This window comes from Onychostruthus taczanowskii, unplaced genomic scaffold, assembly GCF_017590055.1.
Source record: "Onychostruthus taczanowskii isolate IOZ18803 unplaced genomic scaffold, ASM1759005v1 scaffold37, whole genome shotgun sequence".
Lineage (NCBI taxonomy): Eukaryota > Metazoa > Chordata > Aves > Passeriformes > Passeridae > Onychostruthus > Onychostruthus taczanowskii.
Genome location: NW_024501126.1, coordinates 4,028,978 through 4,050,787, shown reverse-complemented (window position 1 = coordinate 4,050,787; position 21,810 = coordinate 4,028,978). Strand labels below are relative to the sequence as shown.

Sequence of the window (21,810 nt, the reverse complement as noted above, 5' to 3'; positions counted from 1 at the left end):
ATCCTGACTTCCAAAAAAAGGCCTGGATACTTCCATAGCTGAGGACAGCATTTTCTCCTTTGTGGGTGCTGGAGTGCTTTAAAGCACATATGCTCTGAAAAGTAGTGTATAGAAAAGACAAGAGATAACACCTCACTGAGATATTGGGATTAGGGGAATTTTCCTGCTTTTTATGTCTCAAGTCACTGCAACTGAGGGAGCTGCTCTGTGTTTATGTTGTAGAAATGCCCTGAAAGAAAACAGGGTGAGAACAGAAGGGGATGGAGGAAAGGCTTCCTTCTCATGTGGATTACATGTTAAGCTTCATGCTTTTGGTAACCATCAGCACCAGCCACAAGACAAAATCCAGAAAGTTAAATCTGACTTCAGAAAGTTGCATTAAGTAACAGGAGCCCAGTTCAGACCTCCATCCTGCTATACAATATTAGCATTGTGGTTACTTTTGTGGAAGACATCCCTGTCCACCATGATATCAATAACCTTAGATTCAGGTACAGACATTTCTACAGTTTATGCAGAGATAAGGGTAAAGATCATGGGCATACAGTCACTTTCATTGGGAAAAGTCTTTCTACAGTTTATGTAGAGTTAAGGGTAAAGGTAATGGACATACAGTCACTCTTTCATTGGGAAAAGTCTGGCTACTTGTCACTGGTGCATTTGGGGCTGTGAAAGGGGGCAGGGGTAATAGTGGTAGTGAGTTGTCTTTCTCTAGACTAGATTACCTTGGTTGTGTGTTCCACTTCTATTCCCAGCATTAGAGCCCTAGTAGGCATACACAGCTGAGTTCTGCTTCGCCTGAGCCTGCAGCCATGGAGCAGCAGATGGAGTCAAGGGTGGCCCTGCTCCTGACGGTGTGCTTGCAGGAAGATGAGATTAAACCCATAACCCACGTGGAGCCTGAGGGGGAGTCGTGGTTGCTAGACCAAAAAGCATTTTGATCTAAGGTCCCCAAGAGATTTTTATTTCATTATATGGCTGAAAGATTGCCCCAGATAAAATGAAGTGGATCCTGTTGCCCTCCTAGCATTCATCTATCTGTGTGTCAGTGTTGTTTCTCTGTCTACAGCAGGGAGAGCTGAGCTTCTCCTTCTGGCAAAGGCTCATAGCTGTACAGTCAAAAATAAAAACACTGATGCCTGGAAGATCAAGTGTGTTCTCAGGGCTGTAACGTTTGCAGGAGATATCTATTCTTACTAGCAGTGTAATAGGGAGACTTCACTGATTGCAGTCCTTTCAGGTGCCTTAGGTCATTTCAGGACCTTATTTGATATTTGTGTTCGTAGGTACAGTTGAAATACATGCATCACTTGGTTGAAATGATTGCTGCTAGTGAGGTGCAGGTAATGTGCTGTGGCCAGGGAGGGCGTGTGGTGATGATTTGGTATCCCTGTGCTGAGGTTGACTCACTGAAACTTGTTTTAGCACCCTTCCATACAATTGCAGTGTTTAGGCCCAAGGTGACTTAAAGGTGCTTCTGAATGGCAAGTGGGGACCTCCATCTAAGAGAAGGAGCTCTCAAGAGAGCTAGCAGAGCTGCTGTCTCCTTTTGCTACTGTTGGTAAAACAGGACTTTGTCTCACCTCAGGACTCAGGTCTGTTAAACAATGGTGCTGGTTGATGTAGTACTGTTGCCCCTGCCATCCCTCTAAGGTCCAGGTGGGGAGAGGCTACGTTGGGCTGAGAGACCTGTCTGGCCATAAGAAAGATGAGGATGTTTATTCTGGGCCCATGAAGGGAAGTTGCACCTTGACAGCTCTCACATGAGCTGGCTGTTTGCTCTGCCCTGCAGCCTCAGCTTTGCTCAAGTACCATGGTGAATCTGACCTGTAAAATTTAATGTCCTTCTGCAGTGTGTTTAAATAAAATATGATATGACCTTGACCATAAATGCCTTAATCTCAGCAATGAAGAAAGTATCATCGTGCTGGTGTCCAAGTAGAGGTCAAGGCAGGACTATTGCAAACATCAGGAATGCAACTGCTGTAAAATTTAAGTAATCTGTGCTTTTGATTGTCCTCCCTTCCTTTGTCTATTGTCACTTTAAATATATTTTTCAGTCATGCTTTGGCAGCTAATTTATATATAGCAAATGAGATCCAGAGGTTTTAAAGCCTGAGAGTGGATTCTTTGGTCTACATTATAAGGGGGGATCAAATCAAGTGGTTATGGTGGCCTCTTCTAGATGTAAAATATAGGTACCATAAAATGATTGTAAATTCTAGTTTTTAATGGAATGTATGTTGAAAAGTAATAACCTAATGAACAAGAAATCATTTTAAACAAATCCCAGTTCCACCCACACAGTATGCACTAATATGATTTGTTCCCTTCTAATGTGTTTACTTAAGGCATTTGAATGCTTGTGCATGCAGGGTAACATTTGCTCCATGTTTCTGTGTGCATGAGTCGCTTAGAAAAACTTCTGCATGGACTCTCCACTTTATTAATAGAGTGTATTTCACAAAATGATTTATAATATGGGACTCCTAACCAAGAAATATTAATGTTCTAGGGGGAATGAATGTTTCAGGTAGAAAAACATTATTTATGTTGCATGAACAACTGTATCTGATTAAAATTGCCTAAAAATTATGCAGGTAGATTGAAAAACTGTAGCAGATATTTTGGCAGCCATGTACTGAAAACAACAGTCTTGTTTCTTATAGTCTGCGTTGGGTGTTTAAAGTGGCTTCCAAACCTGGTAGGTGAAGTTGGTAAACTAGTTGCAGTAGTTTTTATTCTTGGTTTCTGTTGTTGATGAAGTTGAGAGGAAGTTTGGTATTGTCTTAATTCAAGGAATTCCTTTAAACTCATTTAATCTCTCCGCTCACTTTCTCCCTGTACTGTGGGAGGTTTGCATAGGCCATGTGCGCTTCCTGTGCAGAAATCACAAAATTTTATTCTTGTGCCATATTTTAGATCCAAAGCTGTTTAAATGCACATGGATCAGCACTGCAAAGTGGGCTGAGCAAAGCCTTGTTCCAGAACCACCCAGGCTTGTTGTTTCCAGCTCGCATCCATGTGCACGTGTGCACGTGGATATACAATCCACTGCTGGCATCACTCGTGTTCAGCTGGCTAAGTAGTGGTACGTGTGTTATTTCCTCTGAGGGTGTTTATGTTGACTTCCAGGGTATACATGTTCTCCTAAGTATAGAAACCCATCATCCCATGAAAAGGATCTGTCTGAAGATGCGGCAAAAGTATCCAGTTATACTGAGCCTAGATCAGTTTCAAGGATAAATCAGTTTATATACTGTGTGTATTTATTGCAAATAAATATTGTGTGCATTTTTTTTCCTTCCAGAGACCAGAATGTTCTCAGTTGGGAGTTCTGCTGTCCAGAAGCAGCTGTAACTCCCCTATGTATATAATGTCCTATCATTTTGCTCAGGCACATGAGGACAATCAGAAATTATACTAACCTTGGTATTTAATGTGGTACTTTATGCTTAAGGATGTAGAAGAGCCTATTAAACTATAAAAGCAGTGTATCCTATAAAGTTTTCAGAACTCACTTTGCAATATTTTTTTCTTTACAGGCTGTTACAGTGAGCCTGAAAAGCATTCAGTTTTTTTCCTCTTACTTGGTACTGCATGTTTAAGTCATATATCAAAGCTAAATTCTGCTGTATGAGTCCACTTTTGTGGCAGCTGCTTGCAGGGATGGTCATTTTACTGTAAGTTGAAGCAAAAGCCAATGATGATGTGCCCCAAGCTGTTCTTTAGTGGTGGTGGTCCCAGGTGAGTGTGGGAAACAAGCTGCCAGTTCCCCATGGTGCTCAGAACTTCCACATGTCACAGCTACCTGGCTTCTTAAAGTGTGTTTTGTGTCAGCCTCAGGAGCAGAAAAAAGAACATGCTTACTGTGCTGATAGAAAAAGAACAGAAACTGAAATCCTGGGATGGGAGGAAAAAATTTTTCTAGCAACTTTCATGTATCTGATGTAGCTTACAGTGCTTGTCATGGTAGTTTCATGTATCTGCCATCCTGTGTAGTTCTAGATGCTGGTTGGGGTTCAGACAGGAAGGTGCCTTTGTGCCAGTACCCATCAGAGTATTGGAGTAAACAGTGTGCTCTTGCTTGATTTGTCTTTCCTGACACTTTCTCTGCTACATAGAGCCACATTTGGGCATTTGCTTGGTTTCTAGCAGAACAACTAGCCCATGCTCCCCAAAATGAAGTCATCAATTGTTTTGGTGTTTTGTTTGTTTGTTTGTTTTATATTTTTAAGTTCTTCCTATAAGAATTTTCTGAGTTTATATTGCAGTTTTGTTTCCACACTTGTGGAGATAGGTAAGTTGTAAAAAGAGAAAAATAGATCTCGGATCTGACATTATGGGCTCCCCCTGCTCCATACACTTCCCCCAGTGTTAGTTCTTTGCTGTTCCAAGAAAACAAACATTAAGAGAGTTGTTTTGTCTCCTACATCCAATATTTATTCATATGCTTTTCATTAGAGAAAATATCCCCACTGCTAATTTTGCTCCCCCATTCTGCTATTTTTATTTTGTATGTTTCACTAGCTGAAATTGTGGCAAACATTTGGGGGGCATGTAGGCTTCTAAGGTCTGAAACACTTGTGTGCATCTTGCTGTATGCTTCATCACTGGAGTAATGGAATAGTAAAATTCCCTATGAATAGAACACTACACTATTTGATTAAATTGTGAGCTCTTAGGTTCTGAAACCTTGTCTTAATCCAGATTGAGTTACCAAAGGTTAATTCATTATCCAGTGTCAGCTGAGCTACTGTACTGCCCACGTGAGCTCCTAGTTGTGTTCTTTGCAGATAATCCTGTTTGTAAATAGAAGCTGTTTACTAGCTAGGTGCTGCAGTAATAGGTCTACATGGCTGTTTAGTATTTTGTGGTGTGATCAAAAAGAGCGATGAAGAAAGATACACACCTTGTGCATTTTGCTTTATGTTCTTTTGCATTTTTTCATTGCTATTTCATTATGTTCAATGAGGCATCCAAGAGTTTGCTTGGCTTTGAGGGGAAATGGAGGCTCATATTAAAGTTCTGTGGTATGTTGGTATATCTCTCTCATATAAGAACACTTGCCCTCTGATGATTAATGATATAATCAAAGTCTCCTATCGTTCTAAGTGCAGTGTAATTTTCTCTGCTTATTTTTTCATAGGAAGTTGAGATTTAGGCATTAAGAAAGATGTGAATTGATCCAAGTGACTTACTGGTTGATGGAATCAGGGAATTAGCTGATTTCATTAGATTTCATTTCCTTACCACTTTGCTTTTCTGTGGTTGAACTTTGCAGTTGTGATGGCCTTTCCACGCGGTGCAGGATTGCTAATGCCAGGTTTGTCTTAACTCGGCATAACTCCTCTTTCTTTTGAGTTTGTTGAAGGTCTTACCATGGCATGACAGAAGTCTCAGAAGTATTCTTCTAGTCCTGATGGAACTGTGTTTTTAAATTAAGTCAAAATCTGATCAACAACAGGAAAACCTGTTTCCTTTCCTGACATGAGATTGACCAGGGGCTGACTGGGACACCTCTGCCAGTGTTTGGAAAAGGGTTCTGAAGAAAAAGGAATGATGAGTTCTTAGGGAAAAGGCTAAAAGCTCATCTTATTTTTTATTAATATTTGTAAAATCGCAGAGCTTGTTTTTCTTGTTGCTCTAAGTAGCATCTTACAGTTTCAAAGTACTGCACTGGGGACCCCCCCGTGTTGTGTGCTGTGAGAGTCCTGAGTTAAGCCCCTGGAGATTACCTTTGCCCAGCAGGTCAAACACCTTTGTCAGCTAGAGACTTAAGTACTTTCCTAATTTAAAACCTTGAGCTTTAAGGTGGAAAGAGCTTTTACTTATGAACCTTTGGATTGCTTCCATAGGGGTAATTATCCATACAGTTTTGTTTCCTTGAGCATGTACAGCTGTAGAGAAGCAGTGATAAAAAAAAAAAAAAAACCACTAAAAAAAGAAAATAACACCCCTTAAGTAATTCCTTACCTTCACCAACACAGTTACCATAATGATTAGCATTTCAAAGCTGATAGGCAATCAAAAACTTTGATTGCTATTTTCATTTAGGGAAACAGTAATTTTTTTTTATTTTTTTTTTTTTGCTGCCTACACTAGTGCTTGTTAAATTTTCATTAGAGGAATGACTTCCTACTGGTAAACATCACTTTCTTCTAAATGCCCTGTTCTTTTGCTGAGTCTTCAGCTCTGTTTGGTTATTTCTGTGCTGCTAGCCCTTGGATAGGGGCCCATTAAAGAACTGCATGCATAAATTCTACTTACCTTACAGTCTTGTAGTGATGAGTGCTTTTTCTCCTGCATCATTTCTTCTCGCTATTGCACACTGGTAACTGACCACCTTTCTTTGAAATACTTGAGAGCAGCAAGTCACACCCTCTTTATTACCCATGGAAAAGATAACTACATCTTTACTGTGTGCTTACCCAACATGTTATTTAATTTATTTTTTTTTCTTTTTCAAATGGAGTTGATCAGATGGAACAGTGGCAAAGAGAAGAGAACAAGCAATGCATTCTAACAGGATTCAAAATACTATTTGGTGAATAGCATTGAATAAAGAAGATGCCTATCCGAACAATTGCATTTGAGCCTCCTGTGTTTCAAATACTTGCTGTGTTATTTCCTTTCTCAGAGGTGGTTTCACTGAAGTGTGGTGTTAATTGCTTTTTCCAGAAAAATTAACTTGTTATTCTCCAAAATGGTTCCCTTTCCTTTTCTTTCTGCTACTACCTTCACGAACATTTTGAATTCACAAGGGAAATCACTGGTTAAACTGGAAAATTTTGGGGGAGATGCACAAATAACAAGTCCTGTTAAAGACAGAAGAGGAAGGAGTAGTGACCATTAATAATATCTCATTAAACCAAACAATAAGGCAGCACAGTCGTAAATGAAATTCAGCAAAACCATATGTTAAGGAGTGAAATAAATTGCTTGAGTATTTTGATGACCTTTTTTTAAGATTTCTGTGAAGGGGCTTTATTTACATATGAGTGTGAAATATTGTATGTAAACATCTGTCAGGCTTCATTAAGAAAGGCTTGCATGTATTAGAAGCATGCTATTATTTGAAGACTGGTTCCTCCCACCTGCTTTGTATAATCTTCCGTGTTTGGTGAGCACTCAGCAAGGAGAGGTTGCAGAAATACAGAGAAGAGCAGCAAGAAATTCCCCTGAATATTCCCCTGTGAGAATAGATGAGGCCTCTAGTACTGATAGCACATGAATTAAAAATCATGTGATAAAGTGTGATTCCAGGGGAGAGGGACAGTACCAATGAAAATCTTCCCTGTGCTCACAAGTCGAGGGAGAGGCAAGAAAACAACAAGACATCGTACATGAGGTCTTTAAAGCACCATGCAATTAACCCATGAACTCACTGCAGAAGACAGTGCTGAAATGCAGTTTCCTAGGATTGGACTAAAGATCATGTCTTTGATAGAAGAAATAAAATACCTTAACCTAGCTACCATAAAACTGGCTGGGGTGGCATGCTGTAGAGCCTCCCAGAAACCTGCTCATTTTCACATGAACAGAAATATAACATTGTTTTCTACTGTCCACATCTTACAATTTCCTTTTTGAACTGCCTTTTTTTTTTTTTTTTTTTATTACTTTGCAGAAAAAGGGTTGGGCTATCTTGACTTTAGCCCAGCCAAACCCATCTTGGATGGGTACTTTCTTGTGAAGGCAAGAACACAGACCTAATGAAGAGACATTAAAACAGCAGCAGTCATTTTCCTGCACAACCATTGCAGGAATCCTTGTGTTGTGTGCTGGGCCACAATAGTACCTTACTCGGTACTTGTAGATGATGGAGATGGGACCTTATGAGGATGCCTTTTTGGCATGGTCTGCTCTCAGTTATTCTATCAGCCTTTCTTTAAATGACCTAAAGGCAAGTCACCCATGAACTTCTTGTGTAATAGCTATCCAGGCTGTCTAAGACTTCTGAGATTGGTCAAAGGACTCTGTATTTATAGTTTCTGTATATTTAATACAATCTGCTGAAGAACTAATGGGAAAACAAAAAGGCTCAGAAGCAAATAAATTATAGCAGTTTATGGAGTTATTATATCAATGTGATCCAGAATGTACCACCCCACAATGAAAACTAATTATCTTCAGGCCACAGCAGCTTGCTAACCTGATATTTTGTTAATGAATGGATTAGATGGAGCTTTGACAGCCACTAACATGAGCAAATTATTAAGTCCACTTTGTGCTGATGTCTAAGCTAGGTGATGATTATGACAACTTGGAGGTAATTCTGTATCCATTATTAAGCCCCTGCCCCCTCTTTTTCTCTCCCCTCCACTCTTCCCTTCCAACCCTCTTAGATAATTAAGTCTAATTATATATGTACATCTCTGAGCACTCCTACATGCAGCTGGCATACATGAGGAAGCTTCATTTACCTACTTTGTAGCCTAGACATTAAATTTGCAAGTTGGAGTTTGATTTCAGCGTGTTTAAATGAGGTACGCTTTCTTTCCCACGTGGCTGTTGTGTCTTGCTGTGATTAGATAAACTGCTAAGACATTGGAAGAATCATCAAGTCCAAGTACTGGGGAAAGGAAGATCCAGGTTTGCTGCCAAAGGCTGCCTGGCTTGCTGGCAAGCAGATGTATGTCAAGTGTACAGTTTATATGCCTGTGGTGCTGAAAAATAAACACTTCCTTGGATTTTCTTGCCTGCAGCTTGTTCAGCAAAGATGTTTTAACCATTGTGCAGTCTTCATTATGAGAAGGTGATGTATTTGTCAGTATGAGTGGACTTTTTAATATCACATCAGCTGAGCGTTTAATCTACAGTCTTCTGAAGTTAAGTTTGTTGTGACAGCTGATTCTTTCCAGTCAAAGTGACTGAAGAGTCAAGTCAATTATCTAGATATACATGGGTTTGTGCCTAGGTATGACTGATTAGTCTTTGGCTCCACGCTCTGTTGTGGTGCACGCTTCCTCAGGGCCCTGGGGCTCTCTCCCTGGCTGTGCTGCTGTCTGTGCTGTCACCTGGCCATGGCTGTGCACCAGAAAGCTGCTTCCTTAAAAATCCCTGTGTTATCAGCTAAGTGCAGGAGCAGTTTGGAAACTTTTACTGTCCTTTAAGCAAGCTTTTAGGAAGGCAGTTGTTTTCTTGACTCTGGTTTTGAGGACTCTACCAGAGACAAATATTTGGGGTGGACAGTTGACAGAATGTGAAATTCCCTCCTGATGCCAGTTATGGCCATATAAATTATATACATGGGTTACAACATCTGGACAATGCAAAAGGGAACATTAGAGATTCAGATAGCACAAAACCCATTTAAATTTACCCTAAGCTAGGATCACCTCCAAAGGTGGTTCTCACCATCTGAGGTCCAGCTGGCAGATTTCCAGCCTCCTGGCTATGTACGTTTCTTCAACGTGTGTGTGTGTATACAGATATGTATACAGACACAAACACCTGGTACAAGGGTCATCAATCACCATACTTGATGAAAATATTTCCTACTTTGGAAACCCTCTCAAAACAGTTGCCTAGAGTGGTCCATGGACATCACCCTTTTGCTTTGCCTCCCAGACACTGGGCAAACTTTTTGTTTGGGTCTCTTGTGATAGGACTAGGGGTAATGGTTTTAAACTAAAAGAAGATAGATTTAGACTTGATATAAAGAAGAATTTTTTATGATGCTGATGTTGTTGATGCTACATCACTGGAAGCATTCAAGGCTGCATTCTGGAGCAGCTGCTGTCATTTTCTCCCTGCTTTCATGAGAGGAGGTGGTTGGTGACGTACTGTAACCTGAGTATCCTTCCATCTGGACCATGTTGCAGTGGGTGTGCAGGGGAAATACCTGCCCCAAGGGCCCATCACACCCTTGTTTTGCAGAGAAAGCTGCAGGAGTATTGCTTAAGCTGCAGGACTGCTTTTGCTGTAGAGCTCTAGAGGACAAGAGGTTGCCTTGTTATTGTGGTCCTGGAGATGAAAGATGACATTTTGGTTGTCTGCCTGAAGATATGGGCAGTTGTCTGTCATTAGTTGTGTGTAGCTGATTCTGTAATGCGTTTGTTACAGTTGCAAGGCTCAAAATCTAGTGTTTGTATTTTGTTGCCGTTTCCTCTTTTTAATAAGTGAAATCAGAGATTTGGATTTAATCATAACATTTCTGCTGACTGTGGTGAATCACCTTTAATTCACCTGTGACTGTAATAAATGTGAGTTCAGGCTTTGTCCTTGGCTGCACATTCTTTGCAGTGAGTTGAAGGAAGCTCTGTAATCACAAAGAAGCCCAGAGATGTATTCCCAAATGGGCAGGCCCATAAAAAGGTAAATTCCCATCAGTTGTCACTAGAGGTCAGCATTAATTTTACGATCAAATCTCTTCTTACCACGTAGTGAATTGTCTGTAGATTTGAGCTGTGGGTGGTTGTGACACAGGTGGGACTTGCATAAAGTGAATAAAATAGGGAGCTTAAATAGTTGGGTTGAGTCATTTCATACATTCTCGTTATCACTTGTTTTGATGGAATGACTGCTGCTTTTGCTGTAAGTAACAAGATGATTTGACTCATTATCTTCTCTTTTCCCCTCCCCATTTACTTGCCTACTTTATAATTAAATATCTGTGTTCCTTTTCAAATGTGTGGGTTAGTTTTTTAGCAGAGTTTGAATTGAATAGCCGTTAACATAATTTTCAGTCAGGGGTTGGGATCAGAAGTTAAATGTACAGATACTGTTACGATTCTGTTGTGATTCACTGTTTTTTGCAAGACAGCAGCTGGATACATAGGAAGTGGTGTCCATGTGTATGAGAGCATCTTGTGTGGAATCAGAGACCTAGAACTTTCTCACCGAAGTCCTGCCTCTAACATTTAGTGTAGGTCCCTTCAGTCTCCTCTGAATACCCCAGCTAAAGAAGCCCTGTTTGTAAAAGGCAGGTATTGCTCTGAGTTGAATTAGAATATTTACTTAGTTTGATTTTTGGAATATATGTGTTTTAATAAAATGAGGACTAGCCCTTGATGCCTAGTTTTTCCTTGTGGAAATTATATAGAGCTGTCTCAAATACAAGATGGATCCATCTGTGCCAGGGCATCCAGTGCATGGCCAAGTAGAGCTGCCTCTCTGTGTTGGGGACGTGTTCATAGGCTGTGTTCATAGAAAGCTTCTGGATACATTAAATTTTTGGCTGCCTGAGAATGTCAGGCCATGGGTGTACAAGAAAAGATGCTGCCAGTTGCTGCAGCTCACTGAGCCAGGCCTAATCTCCATGGGAGTGATGAGCCTCTTGAGGAGTTGCAGTTATCTTCTGCCTGTGAACTTGCAAAATTGCTTGTCTTTGGGATTGCAGTGTGTGCTTTGTTCGTAGCAGATTGTGCTTAGCAATAATTGGCACTGTGTCTAATCCTTTCTGGTTTAGGACATGGAAGAGAATTACATGATGTGACAATGCCTGGAAAATAGCAGAGTAGCCTTGTGTGAATGTGGTTATTCGCCAGCATGGGTTTAAACATTGGGGTACACATCAAGAAAGGAAAAACAGAATTGATGGGGACAGGATAGAAACCTCCCTGATTTCGGGGAGACCATAGTGTCTCATATGGCCTTTGAAACTCTAAAATAATGAATTTATTTTCAAGTATCAGATTATTTGATAATATTTACATTTCTAATTCCAGATAAAATGATGTTATTTAAATGGGTGCCAGTCTTCCATTTATGGAAGGTTAAATGGCATTTTCATTTTGTGATGTTTGAAAGACTTGAGTTCTCCAAAATTGTTTTAGTGTAAGAAACCATCTTCAGTGATAATTATAGAGAGAATAGCTTAGCATAAATGCATATATATGTGCTTTCATCATTTTCATGGAAAGACAGCTGAGTAGTTCCCAGCAGTGGAATCTCAGTGCCTGTTTTCTGTAAAGAAAATTCAAGGAATACTTAAGAATGCCCCAAACCAAGTGATTTGTGCCCTCACAAGATGCACAAATCTGTAGGAACACCAAGCTACTGGGTGAGTCAGTATAGATGGCTTTCCATGGACTGTTTAGGAGTTTGGTAACATGACACAGATTTCTTCAGTCAACCTCTATTTCTGGGTTATTTTTATTAGGAAGGTCAGTGATCTGTCTGAGCCTTATTATCCCATCTGGTGAGTATGCTTGAGGCACACAAGTTTCCTACAGTTTGTGTGCACAAAGAAATGATGTGGTTACCATGTTATTTGGCCAGCTCTGACTCCTTGGATGCACGGGAAGGTGTCTGCTGGGAGCTGCCTTGCCTGGGGTAGCTTATATGTGACTCTGGAAAAGAGTTTGCCTCTCCAGTTTTATGGGGAGAGTTTGCTCTACTGCTCTCCTATTGAGATTTGCATTTTCATACAATAATTTATCTTTTTTAACACATTCTTTTACTAGTCTCAGTTAAAAGCTGTGTGGAGAATCTCTCTTCAGTTTTTCAGAAGTTTCTTCTGTTCTTCTTGCACCACTGAGCGATTAGGTGGGCGTTTCAGAAAGACCTCCAGGTCTTCCAGCTGCTGCATCATCTTCCAGCTGGCATTGTCTATTTTAAGTGTTTGTACAGACCTCCACAAGCACAGTATGTAGCCATCCCAACCATCTCCAGTGCAGTTCAGCCACATAGTGCCTCTGTAACACACAGAACTTGTGTTGGAGAAGAATGTTGGTGGGCCAACTACCACGCCATTGGTCATGTGCACAAGAGACATGGACAAAAAAGGAAATTTCGTGTTAACTCTTGGGTTATGCATTAGCCTATGAACTACTAAATCCCTCTGTTCTTTCCTGGGGCATCCATTCAAAATGCCAGCTGAAAGGATTATAGATTGCTGACATGTACTGTCACTATATTTAAACCTTCACCAAGACTATGCACAAACCTGAAATCTTCAGAGACATCTTCATTAATGAAGCTTCTCAGTCACAGGCAATAATATAGATATATATTTTAAGGCATTCATTTCCATGCTTTGTAATCCTATTTCAGCTCTGAAAAGAATGTAATATAATTCTGGCTAGAAAATGTTTGAGATAAATCTATGAATTCAGTCAAAACTGTATTTTCTTCATCTGCTGCTAATCTCTTTCATTATTGGCTCTTGACAAAACAGTGCTATGTAGAAGGTGGCAGTGAAACTGATAAAAATCCAATTTTCTTTGTTTAACCAGAAACTGGTGTGCAGTCTGTGTATTTTCTCTATCAGCTTTAAGACTGCTGGTGGGCTTGAGACAGGTCTGTAGCTATGAGGTTGGAAGCTTCAATTCTGTCACTGGGCATTTTCCCACTGGAATGAGCTATACCTATTTGCAGAGGCACAAGGCAAAGCCGTGCCAAACTGTGATAAAGATTATGTGCACAGGAATGAGAAAAGGATAAAAAAACCCACACTGATATGAGGAGAACACGCTGATATGAGAAGATTTGAAAATATGAAATAAGGAAGGGAATGCTTGCATTTTTTTTTCTTTTCCCCACCTGTGTCTAGAACAATTTCAAACAAGAGTGTGCTAGCCCTTATTATGTGCTTGTACACACGCAGACTTGTAAAGAGAGTAAACACCTTTCTTCTGGTGTTGAAGTGAAAATGTGGGCAATTTTCCGATATCACCACTGAAATGTGAAATATTTAAACAAAAACTATTTCGTGTATTTGTTTGGAATGTAGCTCAGAAAAAGTGATACTTTTTCCTTTCCTGATAAATTTGTTCTGGTACACCTGTCTGGTGTGGATATTTCTTGGTCATCTAAACTGGTCTTTAATTCTGCCAACATCTCACTTCAAATATCACTAAAGTGATTTAAGGAAAGGAGACGGACAGTATGGGAATGAGCAAAAAAATGAGATAGAAAGATGAAAAGGAAGAAAGAGAGAAGGAGTCCGAGAAGATGGGAGAGGATGAATTAGAGACACACACTTAAGAAAAAGATTGTATCCCCATAGTGAGGTAGGCAAGAAGTGCTTTTATTACAGTCTGATTTATCTTGTTATCTGTGTTTGGAGGAGAAGAACATACCCAGCCATAGGGTCAAGTCAAAATGTTTGTCCAGTGAAGAATTAGGGCGTGGGAGGCATGGAAAGCAGAGCTGTGGTGGCCATATATTCTACACTAGCCCAGCCTGCATCTTCTTGGCTGGCCATAACCCTGCAAGGCAGATGGGCACAAACTGTGTGGTGCATGTGTCTCTGTCTTCCCTGAAACTGTCCTGCACCAGCCCCAGATTTATTTCACTGCTTTAATCATCTTCAACAAAGTCATCCATCACCATCTTAAAACTTTTCTCCCAGCATCATAGGAGCTAAGCAGCCATTGTACTGATGAGATTATTGAGATTTTGTAAGTCTGACAGCATGGCTTCCATCAAGCCACTGTTCTGTTGCTTTGTCAGGATATTTTTTTTATTATTTATTTTTTTTTTTTATGTGCGAAGCATAGCAGGACTTTTGCACAGGTAAATGTTTATTTTTAAAAGGGAATGTGGTAGAGATCTGCAGTCAGTAGAGGCACTGGGTTATTCAAGAAAATTGATTGTGTTTTTGTGTTTTTTTGTTGGTGATTTGATTTTTTTTAATTAGTTATTGCCTTTGGTCATAATGGATTTATCATGACCTTAAAAATAATTGTGAACAGCAGAGACACTTAAGGAAGGATTGAATGATTTCACTTCTGAGCTGTTTTTTTCTGGGTGAACAGACATGATGCTTTTCCTTGTTGGGAAATGTTTTCCATGCTGCAGGTTGTAAGATACCATTTCATCTTTTGCAAGTACGAAAATCACAAGGAAATTGTTTGGTTTTTTTAAGAGAGTGTAGCAAAGAGGAGAAAGACTCCCTTTGCTCTAAGATCAATATCATATGCAAATTCTGTTAGGTACTTTAGTGATTCCCAGATTGTCAGTGTCTAGGGTAAGCATCCTGAGTCTGAAAAACTCAGAATGGGGACCCAAGGGCATCTCATCCAGTATGAGTCCATGATATCCCTATGCAATGTTGTCTGAGGGAAGCCCATGATGCCCAGTTCTCCTTGTAGCCATCAAAGCTGGCATTGGCTGGAAAAAAATATTTCAGGTTTGGAGAATTACTTGCTTTTTCTTCCTCTTTCATTCTAAGGACATGCCATGCATTTCAAACAGAAAGTTCTGAAATGAGTTTTTCTGATGTCTATTGGCACCTGTAGCTCATGTGACTTTTTTGGCAACAGTAATGAATTCATTGCTTGGATAAAATTACTCAATCTCCGCTGCTTTTGGATGGTTTTATGTTTACTTGCAAAACTCAGAAAGGATTTCTAGCACAGATTTCTTGACCAGATCGAGCAATGTCTCTCAGCATCTCAATGCCTCCTTCCTCACGACACATTGTCAGAAATGTCTCTTGCTTCGAGAGGCTTCTAGTCTTGGGGAGACTTTCATTACATTTGCAATTGGTTTGTGCTGGCAATAGCACTACAGTTTCTAAATCCATGGACATTTGTATGGAGAATAAAAAGTAAATCCCTGCTTTAACCAGTATACAGGCTAAATGCACATTTCGTATAAGGAGTATGTTCTTATTTTCATCAATACAGTTCTTAATGTCATATTCCCCACACTATCATTACTTAAACTATCAATTGCCTTTCTTATACAGGGTGGTTTTCTCACCCTAATATGTCATCTTTATAGCCACAAAAGAGGGGATTTGGATAGCACTCAAGGATGTGTATCAAGCAGGGGGGGGAAAAATCCAATAGTTCTTATTACTCGTGACAGAACAATTCAGTACATTATACTGATAATCCTGTGCCTACATAAAGTTTGAAAATATTGAAAAATAAAGAATGGTTTCAATCATTGATCTTAAAGCTTGGCCAGTGAAGGAAGTAAGAAACCTTCAGGACTCCTTTACAAATAATTATTACTTGTAAAGGTGATTTTTCCCGTTTAGTAAGCTTGTTTGTTTAACCCTGACTTCGGTTTCTTTAATTGCTTTTATTAAACCACAAAGAAGGTGTACATGTTCAAGGAAATGGGGAACTTTCTACTTCCATGTTCAAACCATTTATTAAGAATATGTGTACTCAGGTGTTTCTTAGCACCATCAATACTGCCATGTTGCCTGGTTCCTTTGGGAAAAAAAGAGTATGAGGGTCAATCTTGGATAAGGACTTATATCTGAATGAAGGTGTAGTGTTTCTCAGGTAGTTTTTTTGGGTTGGTATAATTGTAATTGCCAACTTTCAAACTGACTGTTTGGGCCATAGCCAGGTTACATTTGGGTCATTGCCTATTTATAGTGTGTTCAGAATAGACAGTGCCGGTGTTGATTTGTGTGCACTCTTATAAATGTTTCCTATGAGCTTCTGCTGCTTGCAGTCATGCAGAACAGGAGGATTCAAATTGCCATTGCAACAATTTTAGAGATTTTATTTAGCAAAACTGCAAGGAAGGAGTGCCTTGTCCTGGATACAGACATTTAGATACAGAGGCTGAGCTCTTTGGGTTACCCTGTCTGATTTGGCTGATTTCCACAGTTGTGGTCATGCAGTCCTAACAGACTGAAACTAGGATACACTGTGCTCTAACCTTACTTCTGGAGAAAAAGGAAACAAACAAACAAAACAGAAAAACCAAAGAAGAAAATAACAAGACAACAGCACTTTAGCAGGATCCTGATCTAGGTCTTTTGTTGCTACGTGTAATAAACACCACAGAAAAAAAAATACCTCAGAAAAAAAACCCACCATGAAGTGACCTACATATCTATATTACATGTGCTTTACAGTAAGGACAGAATTTGGTTATTTTGTGTTTTTTGATCATGGAAGAGCAGCTGTGAGGTGAGAAAGCAGATGGTCCTTCCTCTGAACAACTCACATCTTAAATAAATTAATTGTGCAAGCATGAGGAGAGTGGGAGAAAGAAGAGGGTGAGTTTGTGCACACATCATCCTGGTGTGTGAAGGTGCTCTGTAACCCAGTACTTCTCAGTGCTGACAGTGTTCAAAGTGTTGAACTGTTCAGATCTCTTTTCCCCTCTGCAGCCTGTGAGTTTAACTCTCTACTGAGCTGTTGACCTCTATGTCAACAGATGACTTGGACTGTGTCCAACCGTAGGAGATTGTCCACAGCATTCCTGCATCTCCCAGGCTGTCATGTGGATGGCTGGGAAAGGTTTGACTGAGGAGAGGTCTCTCCACTCTTCCTTCAATCAAGGTTTCGTGTTAACTGCAGTGTTGCTTAGTCTTCTCCAAGACATTTAGGCCACTCTGTTTTTCCTATCTTTGGCCAGCAGTTTTCTGCGCTTTTCAAGTTCCTGCTCATTCACAAAGGGGCAAGAACCCCTTCCCCCTCAGCTTTTCACATGTGGATTGCTGCTACCTCATCTTCTGGCTTCCAGGTGTCCCAGCAAGCAAAACGGGGTTAAACCTTAGTCTCAGGCGCTCATGTAGCATCAAACAATTGGCAGTGGAGAAACCAGGAGATTATCTGATGTGACTACACAGGAAGTTTGCACGTATGGCTGGAGCTGAAGGAATGAGGGCAGTGCCTTGGGAAGCTGAGCCGTGCTCGCCAAGGAGCCTCTGTGGCACCAAGAAGCTGCTTTCACACAGAGCAGGGTAGAAGCAAATCATCTCTAAACCACCTTGTGGTTTAAGGGATATACATTAGTCTGTGGCAGTGTCGTAGTCAGGTGTGCCCTCACAAGGTCGGGGACAGCTCTGTTAAGCAGCAGAAATCAGGACAAAAGCAGCAGTAGAGAGTTGAAGCATCAGAGTTGTCATTCATTATCTCTTCAAGTCATCTTTGGATTACTGATAATTAGAGGATATGTTGACTCATTTGCCTGTGCTGTGAAGCTGATGTTTATTTGAAAAGGAAATAAAGTGACCTCTTAGAGAGGTGGCGCTGGTTGCTCTCAGCTGGGGGTTGCCACTGTGAGAGTCATGTACCCAGGCATTTAGGATTGCACATCTGTTCTTTGCTGTAAGTTTAATGTGATTTCAAATAAATGGGAAAATTGAAAAGCATGAGACAAAGAAGAAAGTGCAGAGGAAAACTGGATGTCATTTAACTAAAAAAAAAAAAAAAAGCTGTTAGAAAATGCTAGTCTTTGATGTCTTGGTTGTTTAGATCACATAGCATTAAAAATGAGATTAAAAACAAGATTAAAAACATGCTCATTTTATACATCATATCTCCACCATTGCAAGTACTTTGAAACTGCAGACAGTTAAGGAGCTTTTAATGATAATGATCCAATTATTTTTAAGACTTGCTTGTAAATACATCATGTCGATATTTTAAGGGTTTAAAATAATTATTTCAGTTTTACAACTTGGTAGAAGCTATTGTAAGAAATATACACACCATATGAAATTCTGTTGGCCAGGCACCCTTAAATCATACCCTATTCCTGCTACATGACAAAACATAAATCAAAATTAGAAGCCTGTGAGTATTTGCTGTTTTCTTGGAATGGCATTATTATGTTCAAACCCCACATGGAGGTCGTGGTTGAGGTGTTTTCAACAGCAGTGAATAGTTTGAGTCTTTCAGAGGTGAGGATCCACAAACTAATGTTTTCCTATATAGTATAGGAAAGCTGTCACACTTGCACGATTCTTTGTTTTCCTTAACTTTATTATTAGAGTATTTAAATACTTCCTTAAAAGTGGAGGAGAGCATTAAAATGGGTATAATGTAATTAGTGGATGATGAACTCAGACTCTTCTAGTTATCTTTTGGGGATGACAGTGATTCTGGACAGGTGATATTACAGATATCACCTCCAAATAATTTCCCATAATTACATGCCTAATAGTAAAAATACTCTGAAGTAGTTTATCCCTGTTTTTGAGCTTTGTGGAGAATCGAGCTGTATGCATTGTGGGGATCAGACCCCAGTGCTGCCCTTGGCTCCCTGGAGCAACAGCCCAAGTTCTGAGCCTTGATCAGACCTTTAAGTTATTCTCTTGATCCAGCTCCTCAGAACAGTTGCAGTTTCTCCTTTAGGCAAAGGGTCGAGAGAAGTGGCTAAAGAGTTAAAGAGTTCAACTGAATTTTCCTCCTGTTTCTTGCACAGTTGTTTTTTGTTCCAGCGCAGCACTGTCAAAACAGAGGCACCTATCAGAATGCGGATGAGAGAGGAGTGTGCTTGCTGTGTGGAAAAAAAAATCTAGTTCTTGTGCACTAATTTATTTTATTTGGTAAGGGAGGCTGAGCTCTGTTTTCACATTTTTTGGATAGCATAGTCTTGGTTTTAAAAAAGAAACAATGATTCACAATTAAGCCTGTAGTTTCACATTTCATCTTGCAGAACAAAGACTTTGTCAGTCATTTAGTGCTTTCCTTTGCTCCGAGTTTTCATGCAAGATGAACCAAAGCTGTTTGCTCCCAGGATCAAGTGTTCATCTTGCACTGTGGGCAGGTGAACACTGGCAGAGCTGAGCTCTCTTCAGGAACAGCTTTAAATGAATCATGATGAGCCAGTGGCCTCAACACACTTCCCACAGAGTCTGGTGTTCCTCTTCTGGAGCTGGTTAGCAGACAGCTAGAGTATGTGTTTATCCCTGCAACTTGTGTGCTGCTTTAGTGTTTGAAAAAAAAAATTCAGTTGTTTCTAAAGCAGCATGGTACGGGAAGTCCACATCTTACAAAAGAAGAAAATATTGTCACTGACAGGCTTGTGTTTGCTGCTATATTTTAATATCTTAACAAATACATGCAGGTTTTTTTCTCTGATTTATAATACTAAGTAGAATACTGTCTTTCCTTTTACACTTTATGCAGTGCATACAGATGGTGTAGTATATAATAATTGTGTGTAGAATACATTCTACAATAATGTACTATATAATACACACAACATAAAGTTAGTTGTGTGTGTATACACAGGTGTATGTGTGCACAGACATATTTTTTATTTTGAAAACCCTACTCCTGCAGGGGTAGTGGGTTTAGGTGTAATTACAGCATCTCATTGACCAGGAGAGAGTGTAAGCTGTGTATAAAATCATCTGCTTACAATAAGGTAATGGCAGGATCACAGCTTAGTCCCATTAGTAAATGTCCCTTGGTACATATTCTGTAATTGCTTTAATTGGTATCTCTCCTAGCTCCCCTGAACAGAAAATGCCACTGAAAGGCTGCCATAATACATAGAAAATACAATTCAGCCCATGCTTCTAATAGAGCAGGTGTCACCCCCAATCTGTTTTAGTCATTGAGCTGCACTGAGAAATTTCACCTTATTACAGCCTGGGGTGATAAATTTTGGGATTTTCTTTTGAATTGCACCTGTTTTGTAGATCCTGATTTGGCCCTGATGATGACCTCTCACTGGTAGCCTAGGAGTAATAAACACATTCTTATTGATGACCTACAACTATATTTATGTATATGTATAGAGAGAGCATATATATATATATGCTTGATAGAGACAAGCTTGCTTAAATTAATTATAAGAAAAAGGAAAAAAGTTTAATATAAGTATCTGTTGATAACATTGAAATACCACAGGGGAACTAAATTATTACATTGACTGATTTGGTGAGAAAGAATGGAAATGAATTTCAAAAGCCCTGGGCTCCATCCATATACTTTGCTGGTCCTGTCAGGAGGTTTTTGCCTTGCAGGAGTTGTCTCCAGGTGCTACTTTGTTCTCCTATCTGCTGGTCCAGGAGATAGTGAATCAGGTTTTCTTTTGGCAGGGGAGTTTGCAGCAGTGTTAATTGGTAACAGTCATTGTGCTCTTAGGGATGTGGAGGTGGCACGTGAATTGCTGGTTTCTTCAAGAGAACAGTGGAAGTGCAGTTCATGAATAGGAACTTCTCACAAATACAGAAAGGAGTATATTCCCCAATAAATATTTGTCTACAGCTGTGTAGATTTCCCAGTTTCCTTCGCCTGTAAGTGCACTAATTATCACACCAAAAAGGCATCTTGATCTGTTAGTGCTGTGAAGATTTTGAGCCCTTTTATTAACAACATGATTAATTTATGGTTAATTTGTGTTGCATGTTCCAAATTACAGGTGTTCTGGACATGTTAGATCACCAAAGAGCCCAAGCACTGTGTGTGCTAATATGGGGACTGAACTGGGTTTGCTAGGTGTAGGCTGAATCACAAGCAATGTGTGGTATAGAGGGGTTTTGAGAAAGATTTTTTGTCTTTGATTAGTTTTGATGGAAGAACTCATCAAAATGTGGAGAAATTTGTTTTGCAGCTCCTTTGTGTTGTTAGATGAGTTGAGCTAACTTTCCTTCACCTACAGGTTCATGAGCCTTCAAATGTTGATGAGATGATAGTTTTTGACCTCTGTTACTGTAAGCAGCAGCTGTTTGCTTCTGTTGTGGTTTAACCCCAGCTGGTAGTAAGTGCCATGCAGCTGCTCACTGACTTCCTTCCCCTTCCCTCCCTGCCCCCAGTGGGATGGGAAGGAGAATCAGAAAAAAAAGTAAAAAGATTACAAGAGTTTAATAACTGAAATAAAGTAAAATAATAAGAAGAAGTAATAATAGCAATGAAAATCAATACCTCAGGTCTTTTGAGATATTAAATATAGGGCCAACATGCATCTGTGCTCAGGGATTGTTCAGTACAACATGTCCCACAGCAGTCTTCGACAAGTTCTTTGACAGCCAAAAATCTGTGGTATATCTGTATAAATTCCCAAAGTGATATCAGCATTCTTATTCGATAGTATCTCACCTTAATTCAAACTATTGTCAGAAGCTGAAATTGCACTTTGAATATAGATCTGTGCAACGTACTTAAGAATCTTCCATGAACTTATGTCCTGTGACAAGCTGAAACTTGA

The 21,810-nt window shown here is 39.8% G+C and overlaps 1 protein-coding gene across 4 annotated transcripts in view; it reads left to right on the top strand.

The window, feature by feature from the left end:
* Positions 1–21,810, top strand: part of VWC2 (von Willebrand factor C domain containing 2) — a 55,174-nt gene that overhangs the window by 11,559 nt on the left and 21,805 nt on the right. The gene's annotated exons all lie outside the window — the stretch shown is intronic.